Below are 19,368 nucleotides of genomic sequence, written 5' to 3'. Positions count from 1 at the left end.
CAGAAATATGTTTTCATGAGTGTGTCGCTCGAATCTCCTGAATATAAGACTTGTATTGTTTTCGTTACCTTAGAGGGCGTGGGTCCTCTTCCTGGCTGCACTGCCATGTTTCAACAGTTGTCCACAATAGAGTCCTGCATACAGCTCTCCTGTTTTCACAATAAAAAAAAAGTTACTCTGTGGCCACCAAGTTTTATCTCCCCACCACAAGCCTTCACCAACACAATATCACATTGTCACACTTCTTTCGGACCTTTTAGCAAACTTTTATAGCAGCGAACAGTAAGGGAATGGGAGCATGAGTTTGAGTGGCTAAAACAGGACCTATCTAAGGATGTAATGTACTGCAATTTGTACCACCAGTTTTCTCAACTACCCAAGAAGTATAGCTTGTTTTATAGGATCAGAAACAATGCCTTCAGGAAACACCATATCACAATTCATGGGAAAAGTAGACAAACACAAGTGTCACCATTAGGGAGGGCTGTGTTCAGTTGTGTTAAATTGTCTTTTATGCAATGTTTTTACTTAAGTTTACATTTGGGCCACCAAAAATGTACTTTGGCCACCAAATTTAGGGGCTTGTTAAACCAGCAGTGTCAGTGCTTAAAAATATTAGCCTCTATCCCTTGTATTGCATGTTACATTACTGTTCTCACATATTGCCTGTCCACAAGTAGTTAATTTTTACCTTTGCCCATACCTGTGAACTTATATAAATGCACATCTTTTTGCGGGTTACCCGACCCAGTGCAGGACTCTGGCCTAGAGTGAACAAACCAAACACTGGCTCTAGATAGTGCCTTTCGAGTTTTGCAGCCATCGTAGGTTCTCCTACAGGCTTGGAAGGGGAGGGTAAAGCAAGGTGTTTGTAACCTGCAAGCATTGTCACTATTGCGACATCACGGTTGTCTGGCTGTCCCGTTTTCCTTGACTTCAATCTAATGAAGGCAGCTCTGCATTGCAGATTTCAGTGTAGATATTCCCAGCAGCATGACACCTCCTCATATTATGTCTTTCACACAGCAAATGGGATGATATCACATGATAATCCCCTGGCTCTCTCTGGCGTTGATACCAGTCTGATATCACACTGGCTGCTGGAATAAGCACAGTGTTGACTGGTGCTAGAAAGACATGAAAGCTGGCAGGATTTCAGAGGACAGAAGGTAATGAAACCAACACGTCATTATTTTGACACGTTGTCACTCTGGTGCATTGTTAAGGCTTACTTTCATCTGTGCATCTGTCTACTTGTCCATGAATAGATAGATGATGGCAGTGTTTGAGCAGGTGGACTTAACTGCTTTATTGATGATGTTTGGTCACGTGACTGCAAACAGGAAGTCACACTCATGTCAGAACTGTTAACACCTCCATGTTCAGACCTAAGATAGACACAGAGGGGTATTCTTTGTTTAAGTGTTGACTCTCTCTCTCTCTCTCTCTCTCTCTCTCTCTGTGTGTGTGTGTGTGTGTGTGTTGAGTGGGCGAGACTGCTGATTTGGCTGTGCTGGTCCAGCTTAAAGGTCAGACTCTGTATCAGTTTCATAAGAAAACCTGATAGTAGAGAGCATCACAGAGTGTGTCTGTGTGGGGGTGGTGGTTGTGTGCTGATGCTGAGCGTAATGGACTGCAGAAAGGGTTAACTCATACAAAATCGGATTTTCTTTTCAATAAAAAAGGTAGATAAGAATTTCTGTCTACAAATTTTCCTGCACAAAATATGTATCAGGTCGTACGGTTGAAAAACACAGGGCAAGCAAAGATCTTAAGTTTTTTTCACACAATAACAAGTCCAAAAAACTGTGAATATAAGAACAGGTTTCTTGAATGTACAGTGTGAAAATGGAAAAAATGAGCATGACTGTCCTGTAAATATTCTGCCAGATTATATTCTGCAGCTGGTTAGCCTACCAGAGATTGGGAAACAGGGAAACAGCTAGCCTGGCTCTTTCTGGAGGTAACAAAATCCACCAAACAACTGTCAGTTGTTTAATTTGTATATAAAAACTAGAGTGTAAAAAAAAAAGACAATTTGTGCGTCTTATGGAAAATTGTGCACAGGGTCAGAACTAGGCTAGCTAGGCTAGTGTTTGTGCTCAGCTGATCTAAGTATATCTTAGATGTAGCTTCCTACTTAGCTTACAGACCAGACCATACCAGAGTGTGGTATCAATCTTTTCCTCTAACTCTTCACAAGAAAGCGAACAAATGTATTTTCCCTAAACGTCAATCTATTTCTTTAACTACAAAAACAAACATTTACTTATCGCTAATTTCTTCCTCTTCCTTTTGTCTTATTGTCTTTCAATAAAATGTTTTTGTTGAACATTAGTTTCAGTTTGCCTTGAGCCTCTGTCCCTCTGCTCCTCCTCTCTGTTTCTGGGTGATAGGATAACAGAAGGTGAATTCTGTCAGAGATGAATTCCCCCCTGCTCTCCTGGGAAATGTTGCTACTGTTCATTTTGCTGTTCAAAGGACAGAGAGGAGAGAGGAGAAAGAGGAAAGAACATAGAGGAGGGGTTGCTTGAAGAGAGAGGAGAGAGACGAGCCAAGGACCCAAGTGCTCTCAGTGCAGCTCTAAATACAGTGGAGGCCTTGACTACAGTATCTTATTCTGTCATTTCTATATGTTGTGTCTGACATAGCCATTTCTCACAGTTGCTTTGTGCTATAAAGAGGCTGTTGCTGTGTTGCAACTCCTTTACATTTATTATATGATTTGGTCCACCAATTAGAACTGTACTAACTGAACTGTTCTCAAAGAACCCCTGATTTAGAGTTATAATCACCAGCAATTTTGTTTAAATAAATATCAGTTTTGCTATGATCCACCACTGATGTAAAATAATCTGTATTTTAATTAGGGCAGATTATTTTCGCAATGCATTTAGCTGTTGATTATTTTATTGATTATATAAATGTATATAAATATATAAATGTACTAAAGCCCAAGGGAATGTCATTAAATTACCCATATTCTCTAACAAATGGTCCAAAATCCAAAGATACCTGGCTTAATATCACATAAGACAAACAAATCCTCATATAGTTAGTTCATACTTTTTGAGTGGGGTTGAGTTTCTTATCCGTAGTCAGTGCAATTACTTACAATAGACATCGAAGTCACACAATAACAAACAAATCAATCGAGGAAGGAGAAAATTAGAAAGTCCCATATTCTGCATAATATTGGTGATGTAACAGCTTTTGATGCTGGTTTCCTGTTGGAGAGGGGCTGTCAGATGGCAAGGTGAAGTAGTAAAAATATATTGTACACCTAAACTGATGTTGATTTAGCTGGGTAAGTGGCTAAAACATGTTTTGTTGCTGACCCTGTCCACAGCAGTCTGCTCTACCTCATACAACCCATCTTCAAAAAACCCTAACTATCTCTTAAAAGCTTTTATGACTTATAAACTCCACTGCACCATAATCCACATTTCTACATCTTTTGCACAGCTTCTTCACAACCTCTGGAAAATAAAAAAAATAAATAAAACCACTAACTCACTGACTCATTCAGCAGCCCACTGTGAGAGACTAAACCAGACTGTACTGGAGCGCAGATTAACGCTGAGGTCAAGTCTAGGTGATTAAACGGCAGAATGTGTCGGCACCGTGATGAGTCTTTCCGTCTGAGAGCACCTCAACACAATCAATGATGGTTGTTGAGAAAAAGGCCTTTACTCGGTGTGTGTGTGTGTGCGATAGAGAGAGAGACTAACAGAGCGACAGAGATTGATAGAGTGGTAAATCTGTTGCTTGCCTGCAGACTCTGCAGTTTAATGTGTGTGTTGTTGGGGTACATGCAGACACTGTAATGCCCTACTTTTTCGTGGCTCGGCGTCAATAGAGCCCCACTCAATGAGGCTTATTCATGTGTACAAGCACAGACACTGCCCACATACAGCGTTCTGCCCTCAGGCCTTGTGTGTGTGTGTGTGCGTGTGTATTTATGTCTGTGTCTATGGGGTGTGTGAGGATGTGTGTAATAGGTCCTACATGCTTTTTTGGGTTGATGATATTTTGCTGCTCTTTGGCAGATTTGGGGTGGCGAGCGGTCATGGGTACTTTTCCATGAATGGATGAGCATGAGCACTTGTAACACACACACACACACACACACACACACACACACACACACACACACACACACACACACACACACACACACACACACACAATCTCACAGGCCAGTGTACATATTTGGACCAAATGGAGCAAGGGGAACTAGGAGATGGAGCATCTTCTTATGGATAACTCCTCTGTCTGCCGCTCTCTTTCTCTCTGGATAATCACCGCAATATGGGGGGTTGGTAATTGCGTAGGAGGGCTGTCTCAAGGCAGAGTGCATGTGTGTGTGTGCGCCATGGACAAAGGAATCTGGGATTTGTTGCTAACCTCTCTTGCTCCTAGCGTCAACACTGACTTCTAGGTGGAAAAAAAAATGTCATCTCTCTGTGTGTGTGTCACTGTCCCCTCCTCCCGCTTGTTTTCCCTGTGACCTTGTCGATAACATTTCCCTTTGCTCGTCTTTCATGTTTTTCTTGCTGGGAAGAAGAATGACCTCGTATCATGTGAACCTCAATGGTTAGCAGAGGAGGAGTAAACAGTGCAACTGAAGCCAAGTCATTAGCGACAGTCAATAGGTTTAGGAATAGCATTTCATAGATAAACACAAAGATATTGATGCACAAAGACAGAAGCATTGTGTTACAATTAAGTTTATGGGATATACTGTATGTATTAGGGATGCACCGATTTATTAGCCAAACGTTGATTTCAGCATATAAGTTGATATTCACAAATGGCAGTAGCTGATGTTTATCCGTTATGTAGCATCAGTTGACCCTTCCTTCGTTGCCCCATTTGGAACCACAATCGACTTTTTCCCTTTCTGTTTTCTGTACTAGGTACAGTACTGTACTGTGCTAGGCTTGTCTATGTTGAAAAGAAAAACAAAGCGACATAGTCACATCGTAAGTTAGCTAATGTTACCAAAATACAACTAGCTAATCTACATTATATATTTGTCTGTTAGTTAGTGTGATAGCTAGCTTAGCCAATTGTTGATATATTTGTTCAATCACCCGACCCAGTGGCAACTGTAGAAAGATAGTCCATCCATCAAGTGAGCGTGTGCGGGTCGGAAACATCTTTTTACCATCTTAAAAACTGGATTTTCTTTTCAACATAGACAAACCTGGTTGTGTTTAGAAGGGAACCCGAGACCTCCAAACCTCAGAGCTTGCTAGATTGATCATTTTAACCCAAAGCACGATCTTTCCTTAACCCCAACCTTTTGTTCGCTGTCCTTAAACTTACCCAGATCTAAACCACAGCATTGTCATATTAGAAAATATAATTAGTTTATACAAGATGTGCAATGAAGAAATCATGTGTAGAAGTCTTGCAAGAGTTTTGCAAATCTAGGCTGCCCTTCTAGAGACAACCAATGAGCATAGCACATAGCATATCAAAGTATATGAAACAGTTATACGAGCACAGAGCAAAAAAGTGGCGGGGAAGCATCAGTATTGGCTGGCTAAATGTTGTGTTGGTTACTTTCAGTCGGATTCGGACAACAGTAGCTTCCACACCCCACTGCTGTTTCAGGGAGCTACTGGCCGGACACAACTCTGCTAGCCTATATAACAACTCTGATAGCCTATAACGTAAGATGTAAATGGGTGCCATGTTTTTTATAATGAAGATTTCTTAGTTTCCTTGTCATAAAAGGAGGAATAAATAACAACAACAACAAAAAAAAAAATAAATGACAAAATTCCCAGAACTGCTAAATTAATTCATCCCAGATATACACAGGCTGTAGACATACAGGTGTAAGCAGATGATATTTTACGTGCTTGTAAGATGTTTCCTCAGTATTTGCCTTTTAATTGGCTCATTCAACTGAGCATCCATCACCTTTGACAGCTGATGGACATGATTCAATCCACTGATCGATTGAACACATTGCACTGACTGACAACAGGAAGTAAGCTAATCTTGATTACCTCATTATTTTGAAGCTGGTAGCTCTCTGTTACAGCTCTGGGTGCATTTTATACCAGTTCAGTGAGGTTTACACTTTGCTGAAGGTCAAACATGCACAATTAGAGCAGGAAGCACAGGCAGTGAGAAAGTGTGGGAATTAAACTGAAAAAGAGGAAGATAAATAAATGCACACAATATAAACTTATATCCAGAATGGCAGCCATTAATTTAATTATTATAGCCAGGACTCCACCCATTGGGAGGTTTAGCCAGTCAATTGGATGTTTTGTTTGAACGTGTGACCCTGATGTGTTTATGGATCTGGTGGAGAAGGTCATTGTTATCTGTGCTTTTGAAGCCAGACATTTATCTCTCCCCCATTTAAATTGCACGGACAGAAATAGACACTCGCATAGCGTCTGGGTCCGAGCACGTGTTGACACATTTCATCTAACACCTGCAGATGCATGCATCTGCTGCTAAACAAATCAGAGGTGTTGACAAGAAGGCCTTTTAGCAGGCAGATAGCCACCAGCTGTTAAACAGTTATAAACACACAAGAAGCAGAAAGGTATCAAATATCCCAAAAACAAAACCAAGTACAAAGGTTACAATGTGTTTGTTCCCCTTTCTGTCGTCTCTCTACATGCTTCATCCTGCTGTCATCCTCTGACATTTTTCCTCCTGCCTCTCATCTCAACTTCTGACCCACAGGGACACCCACCTACCTGTTTTTATCCTCCTCCGCCTCCTCTTCTCTGTGGCTTTCCCTTGAGCATTTTGTTCTACTGTCATTCCTGTGGCTTTCACATACATATGTGATGGATTAGCCATTTTATGTCTGTAGCTGACACGTTAATCACATATGCAAAAAGGTGTAATTGCCACATTTGTAATGCAATAACCTCGCCAGTTCATGATGATGCATGTCACCGCAGAACACAGTGCTGAATAGTCCAATTTTCTATGATATGCAAATTATGCAAGCCCACGATAACCTTTAAATATGCTTATTTTGGTTGGAAAAACCAAACAGTGACGTTTGAGGCTCATGACGGGTTCACGCATGTGTGATATAGGCAGAGAAATCCATAGTCAGTATATTACCTACAGTAGATGCTGGTCAGTACACCACTCAGTTCTGCAAGGTAACATTACTGATTTCACTAATAGAAATTTGGAGAGAGTGATATTTGGCCTATATAACGGTGGTTTCCTGTCAGAAAACGTTGTCTGACAGCAAAGAAAAGATGGTGAAAATATTCTAAATACAGTGTACACTAAAACTGATATAGATTTTTTAGGTTGACCTTTCTTAAGTGGCTAAAATACACTTTGCTGCTGCCCCTGTCCACAGCGGTACATTGTTTAGCTTCCATGCTGGTGCTCTTCTCTGCTTCTCCAAACTGCAGACGTGTCGGCCACCATCTACCGTAGTTAATACACTGACTGCGGATAAGAACCTCATACAACCCCACTACAAATAATCCAAACTATCCATTTAAATTGAAAAATAATTTGTGTATTCAGCTGATTTAATGGATTCGTCCTTGGCCCGTGCTACACCCTTCTACCACCAGTGATTTTTATGTAATCCCAGGGACAGACAAGCAAACAAAGCAAACCAAAAAGACAACCCTCTTGGCAGAGGTAATAATGATGATAAAATGTTGAAATTAAATGATCTAAGCAAGTTTTCCTTTTTTCTTTTTTGTTCTTGCTGTCTGCCTGCTTCTTTTACTTCTTTCAAGGTTCCCTTTTTCCTCATCCTTCATGGTTTCCCACTCTATTAACCCTGTGTGCTGTGTTTATGGGCTTAGCTGTCATACTTTAATGCTGTCACTGGGATTTCAGATGTTCTAACCTACCCTGGGGAGGCATATCAGTCTGCCTGCTGCATAGAAGTGCAAATAAAGATGGATAGGGTGAAAAATGAAAAGATCTGGAAAGAACAAAATGTCTGCAGGTTATTCACTTGAATTATAGCGCTTGCAAATATAGCCGTCGAGTCCCAAAAGATATAGGCTAGTGATACAAGAAAAATATCTTGTAATGGTAAAGGGCAGTTGGCAATCACAGACAATTGTCATGCTTTCCATTTTAATCACTTTAATTTGCTTCAACCTGGACCATCAGATTGAATTTATGTTTGCTCAGTGAATTAGTCTCTAGATTTATTTCAAACAAGATGTCATCTGCAGAAAGATTGAAGATTGATAGCTTATAGGGAGAACCAAATGCAAATTGTGCTCAATGGAAAGCCGCTGAGACTGTGAAAGGAGGTGATGTTGACTTTTCACACTCACACACTGACTTTCTTGTCTTCCTATGACATCTCCTCCCATCCCAAGATGATCCAGTTAATCACTGGTTTCATTGTCGGCAGGCCGACGCAATTTATAAACTGGCTGTGTACGAACACTGACTCAGTCTCTTGTGGTTGGCACTGTGAAAAGATGCAAAACACTGCTGTCGTTCACACGTCTGCCTGAAAGAGAGAAGGAAGATGATTGTTTTGACTTTCAAAGTCAAAGCGGGGTGTGTTCATGTGGGTGTGTAGTTTACTTGTATGTTTACTTTTGCATTTGCTGAATGACTCTGCACATTTGGCAGCAATGGATCCAATCAGCAAGAACACTTGTCTATTAATTGTGTAAAAAAAATAACTTATTCTTGGTAAACTGGGTGTAAGTTGGTATGATTTGGGGTTTAATGGGTTTAGAGTCTAATTGCCAGTGAATTTGAATAAATCCATTAATTTGACTGGCTGACTGTTTATGACCCTGCTGGTATTGACGTTTTAAGTCCAGTTTGGCTGGAGGCTTTGCTTTGCACCAAGAGCAAAGGTTCAAATAGGCCCCAGCTGTCAATACATAAGCCTCAGGGAGGAACGGTATGCCTGGTAAACACAGTAAAATTAATCATGTGCCCCAGAATCACAACGCTGTGAAATAGAGTCACAAGACAGATGCTGACAGTTTCATGGTTGAACCCACAACAATACTTAGTCTGGGATTTCAATCAGGATTTTAACCAAAGGAGGGTGAAGTGTTTTAAAGGATTTTGACCTTGCACATGTCAGCAGCTGCTATAGGAGTGTGAGTTTTAAGACAGATTTGTTCAAGGTGGTTATGAGATGACCATTAGGAAACCTCTTCTTAAATCTACTGGAACCATACGAATCTGCTGAACTCAAGCTTTCATTTGTTCTGGCAGATATTTCTACCATAATCGGGCCAATCACAACCATTTCATATTTAATTTGGGGTGGGGTCTAAATGATGATTTACTATCCATTTGCATCCAATCAGTAGATCTGTCCAGCACAACGCCTCAGGTTCACAAAAGTCAGATCTAACTGTTAAATTATGCAATAAGATTCTGTTGCTGAATTGCCTCTTTCTTGCCTAAAAGAAACAGAAACATATTTTGACACACCATTTTGCTGTAACATGGGAAAGACTGCATCAATCAAGTTTCTGTTGTAACCTTGCCTATTCCTTGCTTAAAATGTTTTCAGAAAAATATTGTGCTTCACTGTAATTTGGGGAGCTGTAACAGGCGGCCGCCATAGCTCTGAAACAGACCAAGCACAGCTTGTCATATGTTTCATTGCTCTGATTAATTGGAACTTGTAAATCAAAAAAGACCTGCGATGTTTGCTTTTGAGATCTCGGAGAGTCCCCGGTTTAGTGACAGTATCTTGGCATCTCTGCAATTCAAATATGACGTCGTCTTTCTAGTTAAGTGAGATGCGATCGATACGAGGGTCAGCATCTGTAGTATTATGTGCAGTTTTGAATCTGCTTAAGCTACACCGTATGTTAAAAAAATGTAACATGTCGAGGCTACAGACATACCACACGCAAGAAGAATGCAAGAAGTGTGATTGGTCGGGTTTGGCTGCTTGTGTTCTTCTACAAGTTTGCAGTGCTGCTAGATTGCTGATAGTGAAGGCAACATTTAGAAAGTTGAAGAAAGACTCAGTTATCATTTACTTCTCAGTAACACGCAATCTAGATAAGCCGTCTTCACTCTGATACTTTTGCTTGCTGCAGATGTTGCTCTCTGTCACAGTGAATGAAAGAATGTGAGCAGGGCAATTGTCTCAGTTATGAAAGGCGAGGGGAAAACTGAAGTTACCTGCGAGCTACATCAGTTCTGTCAGTAAGTGGTGGTTATGCTTGATCAGAACCAGGTTATTATAGTGCACTGTTTCTCCTGGAAGTCATTTATAGTGTTGCATTAGGTTGTTCACAGTGACAGAAATAGTTTTGTAACAAATGAAAAACGGGAGCTTGAGCCTGGCTCCTTCCTCACATTTGAATGGCTCACCAATCCTAGCACTGGAGCGGGACTAAATGTCAGATTGTCTGTTTCAGAAAGTAACAGAAATGCTCAGACACAGCTGCCCACAATCTGAGGTTGGGAATGTGAGTCAAGTTAAGTCAAATTTAGTTCTAAAGCATACATAAAAACAAGCCATGTTGGTACGGACCAATGCAGGTAGATAAAGTCATAGGAAGTGAGTTTCTGAAGCAATTTAACCATCCGACAAGCACTGCTGAGGAAGCATACTGGCTGCTTTAGTGCGTAGGTCACCGACACTCTATCTATAACAATCACAGGTTTGTAAGATGGTTAATTGTTGAGTCTCATTGCCAAAATATCCTTATCAGACAAACTGGAGATGAGACTTAACAATCAAGTATATTTCTCCAGAATCACTTACTGCACCTTTAAGTCTGAGTTCGTGACTTTCTCCCCTGAAAAGGTGATGTTTCTCATCCAGATGAAGTGTGAGAAAACAGTCTCAAGAACAGGAGTTATTTTCTCATGACAGACTGTGACTGTACCATCCAGCTGCAGCGACAATAATGTGTGAATTATATCAAACTGTGGTGTAGACACGAGCCACAATGCAATGATTTTGATGTCAGGCAGATATGTTGAAGCATTATTGTGGGTAAACTTGGCCTTAAAAATGGATACTAACACCTAGCTGACCTGTCAGCTCATTGATTGAGGCTGTGACGGAAAATGTCTTTACTACTACAATCCTATTGTGGAGAAGTAGCTACCACAATGAGTGGTGAATGAATGATTAATACATTTACATCACAATTAACTTCCAGAAAGCAGCATGCAGAATCATTGTTATTTTTGACTGAACTTCTCCTTTGAGGATTAATTCCTCCTCCCAGCTGTCTTTTCCTAGCAGCTCCGGTCTCTGATATACAGTGTCCTCTAGAGTACCGCTGAATCAGCGTGGGAAAGAGCTTTTGCTGCAGCAGCTAACTTTATCCAGTGAAGTCACTTCATCCGTGCTGTATGGTTTCAGCAAATTGCATCGCTGGGGGGGAAGAGGGAGGTGCCTGAAGGCGGAGGAGGGAGGGATGGAGGAGAAAAGAGCTGTGGAAACACTTCTCTCTACCATTTCACCTTCTGTCGTTACTGTTCCAAGTGTTTTCCCTTCATGGGGAGCCTCTATTTTATCGTTTCTCTGGCCTCTCTGCTTTTGTCCTCTTGTTCACCTTGATCCTCCAGGCCTCTCAGCTATTTTACTCGTCCCACCCTCACCCTTCATTTCTTTTGTGTGCACTAGTTTCTCTCCCTCCTTTATCTCACGCCCGTCTCATGAGATGAATCCATCCCACCTTGAGCTCCTCCTCGCTTTGATGTGACACAGCATGGCAGTGTGGCGACAGGAAGAAAGCTGAGCTGTGTGGTTTTGCCGTGTTGCACAATCCTCCTCTTCCTTCCCCTCTGCCTCATCATCACAGTGACCCACTTATCTGTGCGCTCCCCATCTCACTGTATCTCATTTTCTCCTCTTATGTATTCTAATTACTGCGCTCATACATACCTCTCTTCATTTCTTTTCACTTCTCTTTTGTAGTCTTTTTTCCACCTCTCTGTTACTCTCATCTCTGCATGTCCCCTAATTTAACAAACATCCCCTGCTTTTTCTTTGTTTGACTTATTAAATCCTTCCCTCAGTTGCTTTAATTTGTTTTTCTCTTATGTACCCTACTCTTTAATGGCTTTTTTTTTGTTTACAATGTCCTCTGAACATTTTAGAATCTTGTTACTAATAAAATTCACCTGTCCTACATCTCTGCTCTGTTTTCCTCTATAATCTTTATCACTTGCAAACAGAGCTGCGATTAAAGAAGCATGGGTGTTATTATCTTATTTACTGGATAACTTCTTTCTTCTCCATGTGTGTGTGCTCAATCGTATTGAAATTATGTGGGAGATCTGTCAGCCACATTCTGTCTGTATTACTGAGGCACTCAGTTTCAGTATACCTATACAGGCAGAGACTGGATGTTCCTGTGCACTTTGTACCACTGGGACATAACCACAGTGTCTCTGTCTGGCTCTCTCTTACACACAAACACAAAACACACACACACACACACACACACACACACACACACACACACACACACACACACACACACACACTCTGAAAATGACAGAAAATGACAGCTTAGAGACAGCAGTGTCGACTGCTAAGCCTTCATTTTCAGCATCTGTACCTGCCAGGTGCAATGACTGTCCAGACAAAATATTTTAGCTACAGTAGCACCCCACTCTGCAACTGCCTGGGCTGCAGTGGTGCTGTTGTATCGTCCTAAAATAATCAATGGTGTAATGGTATAATTTCATACTTAATAGTATAGTTTTCAGACCTTACACTTTGAACCTAACTAGACTAACAACAACCAGTCATAAAGAGTTTCACTTTTGGGATATTAAACTAGCTGGGGTGACTGGGGCACCAACTGATGGAAAACTCAAATTTTATTCTGACATTGTAAGTTTGTCTGTGACAGTAAAAATGCTTGTAATGTCATTGGCGTAAGGCCAGAAAGATAGGCTAAAGAGGGCAAAACCCTCACTGATTCCGCACCATAGACAGGACCGGCAACCACTAAACTAACTAACTAACTGCAGTTGCAGCTGAGCAACGGCCGTTTGTTTTCGGGATATCAAAGTGTCGAAAAAATGGGCTTTCGGTCTAACGGGAAATTCATATCATATCATCAGACATGATGAAATTAATTTTTCCATTACTAAAATCAGGTTATCCCAAGCTAGCCTAACCAAAGTACAGTCAATGCAGCTTGTTCTTTTCTTTGTTTTCTTGTTCTTGCAAATTTCCCATTTATATTTTGCACATTTCGATGGTATAATGGTTTTATATGCTATAACAAATGTCAAAATGTCCAAGCTGACATGTTTACTACTAGCTGAGCAAGCTATTAATACAGTTTCGATTTACCACTTGGCGTTAGTTTGCAAGTCATAGTGGTCTCCCGAGAGTCTCTCCTCAAACAGATTATATTTGTGAGGTAAAACAATTCTAATGTGGTATCTTAAGCACAAGTTAGCAGCTAGCTACACAGCGAACATCAGATGTGGATTGTGGACTTTGTGTAGCCGACCTAGCACTGGCACTAGCAAGCATCTTTTAGAGTCTCAAAATTTATTTCTGAGGTGAAACCAAATTTGTCCTGTGGTATTTCAAGCACAAGTTAGCAGGTACCTACCCAGCCATTAACTAATCATTAACTGATGATTGTGGACTTCTGTGCGTGATGTACTTAAAATGAAACTTTTAAAATTATCTTCTGATACAACTGACCTTACAAGCAATTACCTCCCTGGGAAGTCTTTGTCACTGTTCAATACAACTGGTAGTTCAAGTTCACGTTAGTAGGCTATGAATAGGAACAATCATGAATCACTTGATCGAGTGAAGTGATTTCCTTGTCACAAGGAGTTTGACTCTTTGTTCGCGCAGAGTGTTTGAACAGAGTCTGAATAGGGTTTGTGGTGAGTCACAGGGTCGGGCCGTCCACATTAGCTTTGATTCACCTCATCACAGACAAACCAGACTGAAAACGCTGCCGGCTGCTTAGCTGTCGGTGAAGACACGTCTGACACACATGCACACGGTTTCTCTGCACAACAACAACAAACACACCAGCTGCCTGGGCTGTCTCACTCTCGGTTTCTCTCCCAATCTCTCTTATTACTCGCTGGCTCTCATACATAGTCGACTCAAAGTGGCCTTCATTACAACAAACACTTTGCTCCTTATTATCTCTCATGAACACACTATCCTCTACACATAAAGATACACACTAACTCTCTTTTCTTTCTTCTGCATACACAAACACACAAATTTACCCTCATCTGCAACAAATGCAGCTTTTATTCTTCTCTAATACATACAACCACACACTTTTTTTTTATTCCAGCACAAGTTCACGGTATATACACACTATAAACTAAACACTAATGTTGCCAGTGCAGTATTTTGGCACTTAGACACAAGAGCATACACTTTTTTTGACAAGGGTATAGTATAACTTCTCTAATATCAAATATATATATATATATATTTTTCATGCATTTTTTTTCTTAAAGGAGCAATCTGTAGTCCAAATAATGAGCTGAAGACATAAACTGTTTTTTAAAAGATTATTGATTTGTTACAACTTATGAACAGAAACATATTCATATTCAGCGAACATTTGGCATTAATTAATTTGATTAATGCAAAACAGGGAAACTAAAATAGTTTTTCCAGCCTGGAATAGAAATTATAAAGGAGGACACTATGACTGTTGTGTTGTTGTCAGAGAGGCGAGTATTTCAGCTTAACATGTTTGTGTCATCTCTGATGACATATTACGGTCATTTTAAAAGTAATAAATAATAAATAATAAATTACAAAAGATATATAACATATTTCTTCTTACATTTTTTTGGTGTTTTCTGAACCAGTTCCATCATGTGTTACATCATGGATAAATAGTGTCCCTCAAGTAAATCTTATATTATATATATATATATAGTATATTAATTTGTTGTATTTGTTGAAGGGCTGCACAAAATGCAATTGCGATCTGATTCATGATTAGTGTGAACATTTTAGCATCACAATTTTCATTTTCACTGAAAATGCTCTTGGCCGTAATACAATTTTGATAATATTGTGATTTGATTGCGCAGCCCTGGTCTGTCATGTGAACGTCCTACATACTCAAATCACAGGAAGAATTTGTATAGAGTTTGCAAATGACAGCCTCTGTCTCCTTGTTGTTCTCTTGTACATTAGTGTGCTGTCAGGCACAGTAAGGTTGTTTCTTTATTTCTGTCTAGTTTATGTTTGTGTTTTTTTTTGCCACTTGGGATCATATTAGAGAAGTAACAAAAAGATCTCCTGTTGTTACACATGGTGGAGGAATGCCTATTCCATAAATAGGTATTAAGTATATGTGTGTCTATAAACTTACAACATCAGCAATTACACCTCATTTTCACATTATTTTGAACGTACCCCAGTCAGTGTGTGTATGTGTGTGTCTTGCCTGTCCTTTTCTGTCTCCTTGCTTTTGTGTGCTGTCATTTTGTCACCCGTCCACTGTTGGCAAGATGGAAAATTATTTTCCCCAGAGGTAGTGGGTGTGACCTCAACTGTTTTAGGCTCTAAATCACCAGCAGGACAACAACAAGTTCAGTGTTTACCTGCATGTTAAGTGTGTGTGTGTGTGTGTGAGTGTTTCCATTCTTGTCATTACATGCAGTATATATAACACACTTAGGTTCTTTCTCACAAACTCCTCAGAGAGACAATACACAAAGCCCCGTGGTGAGTGTCTCTCTGCAGAAGATTGATGCTGGCAAAAATTGTTGTGTGTGTGTGTGTGTGTGTGTGTGTGTGTGTGTGTGTGTGTGTGTGTGTGTGTGTGTGTGTGTGTGAAGATTTGCACGTCGTTGGCGATTGCCTGCAGTCATGCTTCACACACAGGCCATGCTTGCCCTAGTCATCAACGATCACACTGACAGGGGGTGACGGACTGCCTGCTGACAAGTGGAATAGTCACACACACACACACACACACACACACCAGTCAGACTGACTCGTGATAGATAGATAGATAGATAGATAGATAGATAGATAGATAGATAGATAGATAGAAGTAGGTCAGTGTATTAAATTTGCTCTCCTGACAGCCTTTCACTTCACTGTTTCTCATTCTAATTTACTTATTCGTCTCTATTATTAAATAAAGTGTCTCTCTGTAGCCAACAGAAACCAGCAGACCACATGCAAGCAGGACACCACTCACTTTTTATTGTTTTACATATCTCATCTCTTCTTTCTGGCGTTTGTGACTGAGACCATGACCTCTGTGACCTCCTCACATTTCAGAGGTCATAGGTAATCTCTGTCAGGTATAAACAAGTTAACCTTTCTTGTTTGGATCCTTAATGGATTTCATCTGTCCCAAGGGCATGAAACTAGTTCAACCGCCTCTGTCAGTGTTGTGGGATCTAATTTAAGAATAATGTTGCTTGATCATTTGGACAGTGTTTTTCTAAGGAATCCACCGAAACGATGGGAGGGTTTCTCAACCTACACTGCCTTACAAGGGAGCAGTAACAATGAAGTTGTGGAAGAAAGGGTTTGAGGGCTCCTAGGCTTACATATAGGGAAAACAGTAGTGCAGATATCTGCACATGGACATCAAATCATTGTCAAGATGATAGCTAAGACTGGTAAAACACAGACTCAGCTGTGTGTGTGTAGCTTGACTGATACACATCCTCTGAGTAAAAAAAAAAATAGCACAAAGATGCAAGGAAATGCAACACTGCATACTCTCCAAAAAGTTAGGCTACTGATGTTAACGTACAATGGGCGCACACCAAAACAAAACACCCACATGAGGGACTGACCAGGAATGAGTTAGTTAATGAGGACTTTCTTTCAAAATTGCACATTCATGTGACAAAATAGTTTTATCTGGTTTGACGAATGTCAAACATTCAAAGATTCTAGTATTGACTTGATGCGCTGGCTTTGTTGACGTGGAGAAAAACCCACAAAAACTAATAATATGAGATTTCAAAATGGCAACAGCATTGTGTTGATAATTTCTTACCCTCTCTTTAACAGAACTATCTAATTTTCTCTTTCCACGTCTGTCTCTGTCATCCATTTATCTCTCTTCTCCTCAGTTTGAAATAACTCATCTCTCCTCTGATGCATTTCATTTGCATATAACCTCAGTCCTCTGATTCCACAGCACATATACACTTCTATACTAATAGATGACGGGCTTTGATATGTTCTGCCACATTCCCTCATTTCTCATCCCTCCTTTTCTGTTTCCTTAATGAGGGGGGATTTGAGAACGAGACCCTCTCGCTAAGACAAGGAGAGAGATTTCAGAGAAAGAGGTCGAAGGGGACGCTCGTCTGCAGAGAGACTGAGATGCTTAAAATGCTGGTTGTGTAAATGCCTCTTAACAGCTCAGGAATAAGGATGAAGGTGGGGTAGCCTTGTGTGCAAGTGTGTCTATGAATGTCAAGTGTGTGTGTGTGTTAAATGAATGCAAATGAGCCAGGTTTGAGTGTCTCTTATGTCAAGTAGATTTTTTTGACTGTATGTAAACTGCAGATATGAGGTTAGGTGTCTGTTTATTTTCTACCTGAAACATGTCGTCCTCACAGTTAGTTTTACATGAAAATCGCACACTAGGTAAAGTAATTCATCTGTATTCACACAGTCGAGAACAGAGCACATAATGTACCACACTTGCCACTCGTCTTACATTTGGTATTGTAATTTCAAAGGTATAATTGTGAGCTAATTCCATTCAGCGCACATCAGCCCACCCACGCAAAAATGAAATCACAGTGACTGAGTTTTAATGCTGAGAGCTAAAATCAAGTCATCCTTCCATCTTTCATGTTCCTGTGTCTGAATACCAGTGCATGCTTCAGGCAACAGGCATACAGGGGTCCTCTGAGAGGCATAAACACACACACAAACACACACATACACGGTATGGTTTAAAACCATAGAAACTGTTTCATTATTGCAGCATAAAGGGAACCAGACATCATCCTCCTATGTTATTGTCATGTTACACAGTACTCATTTACTAAAGTCAGTCAGCCCCATACATCAAAGAAAGTATTAACACTAAAACAGCCATATATATATATGGTGTATATAAATTACACAAAAGGCAAATAAAATGTGATACTGTTAACTATTTCAGTCATGAAATTTCCAAGGTTAGATTGTTACTTTTTTACGTGTTTGGAGATGCATCTTGGATACTTGACAGCTATCACTGTCGCTGTCAAAGAGTCTTTGCGAGCAGTCTTGCGTTCCATTTGCCCACATTAAAATTCAAATAATTAAGACTAATTTGTCCCAGTCAGTAGAATAACTGAACAATTTGAGCAACATAAAATAGGGGAGATTGGGGATGTTTGCAACAAATTTTGACTAAGCTCCTAGAACTTGCAAAATTAACCCCTAACCCTTTTTTTTTTTTTAATTTTTTGCACAGTTAGAAATAAAAAATAATCAACAAAAATGACAAAAATAACAAATAGCACCAGAAGCAACCACTACAGCTGCATATACCAAAATGGAGACAGTGCCAGGCATTCTTCTCTAAATAAGGTATTTATCATCAGAGACTGAGTCTAGAATTAAAATGGTCAAAATGCTTGATTACAGCAGCGCTAATAGTTATGAAATTCTGGCGCTTCTGTTGTGAAATCTGTAAGCCTTGTTTGAGGCTGAACAAGAGTATTCAGTCTGAAATAACACTTCTTTATTTTGGTGTTAAGTCTAACAATAGTTTCCATATTGTGCAGTGGGTTGTTGTGAAATACTTACATGCCATACAACCTTTTCATGTGAGTCATTACAGCATTAGTGCCATGTTAAAGTCTGTAAAGAACTATGGAAACAATTTTTAATCAACTTTCAAACAAGCTACCAGCCACAAAACCTTAATTTGCAACCGGTTTATCATCAGCCTGATATTTACTTTGTGTCCTCGGTCTTGGCTGTTAGCGTACAGACAGCTTGTGTGAATCTATTTGCTGGAAACTGCTGATTGTGGTTTAATACAGGTCATGGATTGGTGAGAGCCATTATGATTCCACTAAATAACAAAAACAGTGAGCCGAAATCAACCAAATGCACAAATAGCTGAAGAGTTTGGTGGATTTCAGTGGTCTACTACACTGATGGAGGATGATACCCAGTGGTCTCAAGAATATTGCACTGGGATGCAGCAAAAGGAGATGCTGAATATCCTCACAAATATGTGCAAAACCCAAGATAGTCCAGTCAACCTGTGGTTCAACCTAGGGAAAATTGTAATTGTAATCATTCATGGTTTTATGTGATCCCTGGGGACATCCAAATAATATAGTAACAGTCTAATATTATATAATTAGTGGATCAAAGTAAATTCAGGGGTTGAAATTTGGGGATGTCATGCCAGAAGTGCACATCTCTTCTTCTCACCC

At 40.1% G+C, this 19,368-nt stretch overlaps 1 protein-coding gene and 1 long non-coding RNA gene across 2 annotated transcripts in view; one reads left to right on the top strand and one right to left on the bottom strand.

Annotated features, from left to right (window-relative positions):
• The window catches only part of LOC146314327 (uncharacterized), a 41,605-nt gene that overhangs the window by 646 nt on the left and 21,591 nt on the right, over positions 1-19,368 (bottom strand). The window contains exon 2 of the long non-coding RNA XR_014771896.1: positions 69-149. This is a non-coding gene — a long non-coding RNA (uncharacterized LOC146314327). The remainder of the gene's footprint in view (positions 1-68; positions 150-19,368) is intronic.
• The window catches only part of ppp1r14c (protein phosphatase 1, regulatory (inhibitor) subunit 14C), a 30,868-nt gene that overhangs the window by 3,529 nt on the left and 7,971 nt on the right, over positions 1-19,368 (top strand). The gene's annotated exons all lie outside the window — the stretch shown is intronic.

Source organism: Lutjanus erythropterus, chromosome 15 (genome assembly GCF_056507025.1).
Source record: "Lutjanus erythropterus isolate fLutEry1 chromosome 15, fLutEry1.hap2, whole genome shotgun sequence".
In the NCBI taxonomy this organism is placed as follows: Eukaryota; Metazoa; Chordata; class Actinopteri; order Lutjaniformes; family Lutjanidae; genus Lutjanus; species Lutjanus erythropterus.
This window is presented reverse-complemented; position numbering and strand designations above follow the sequence as displayed.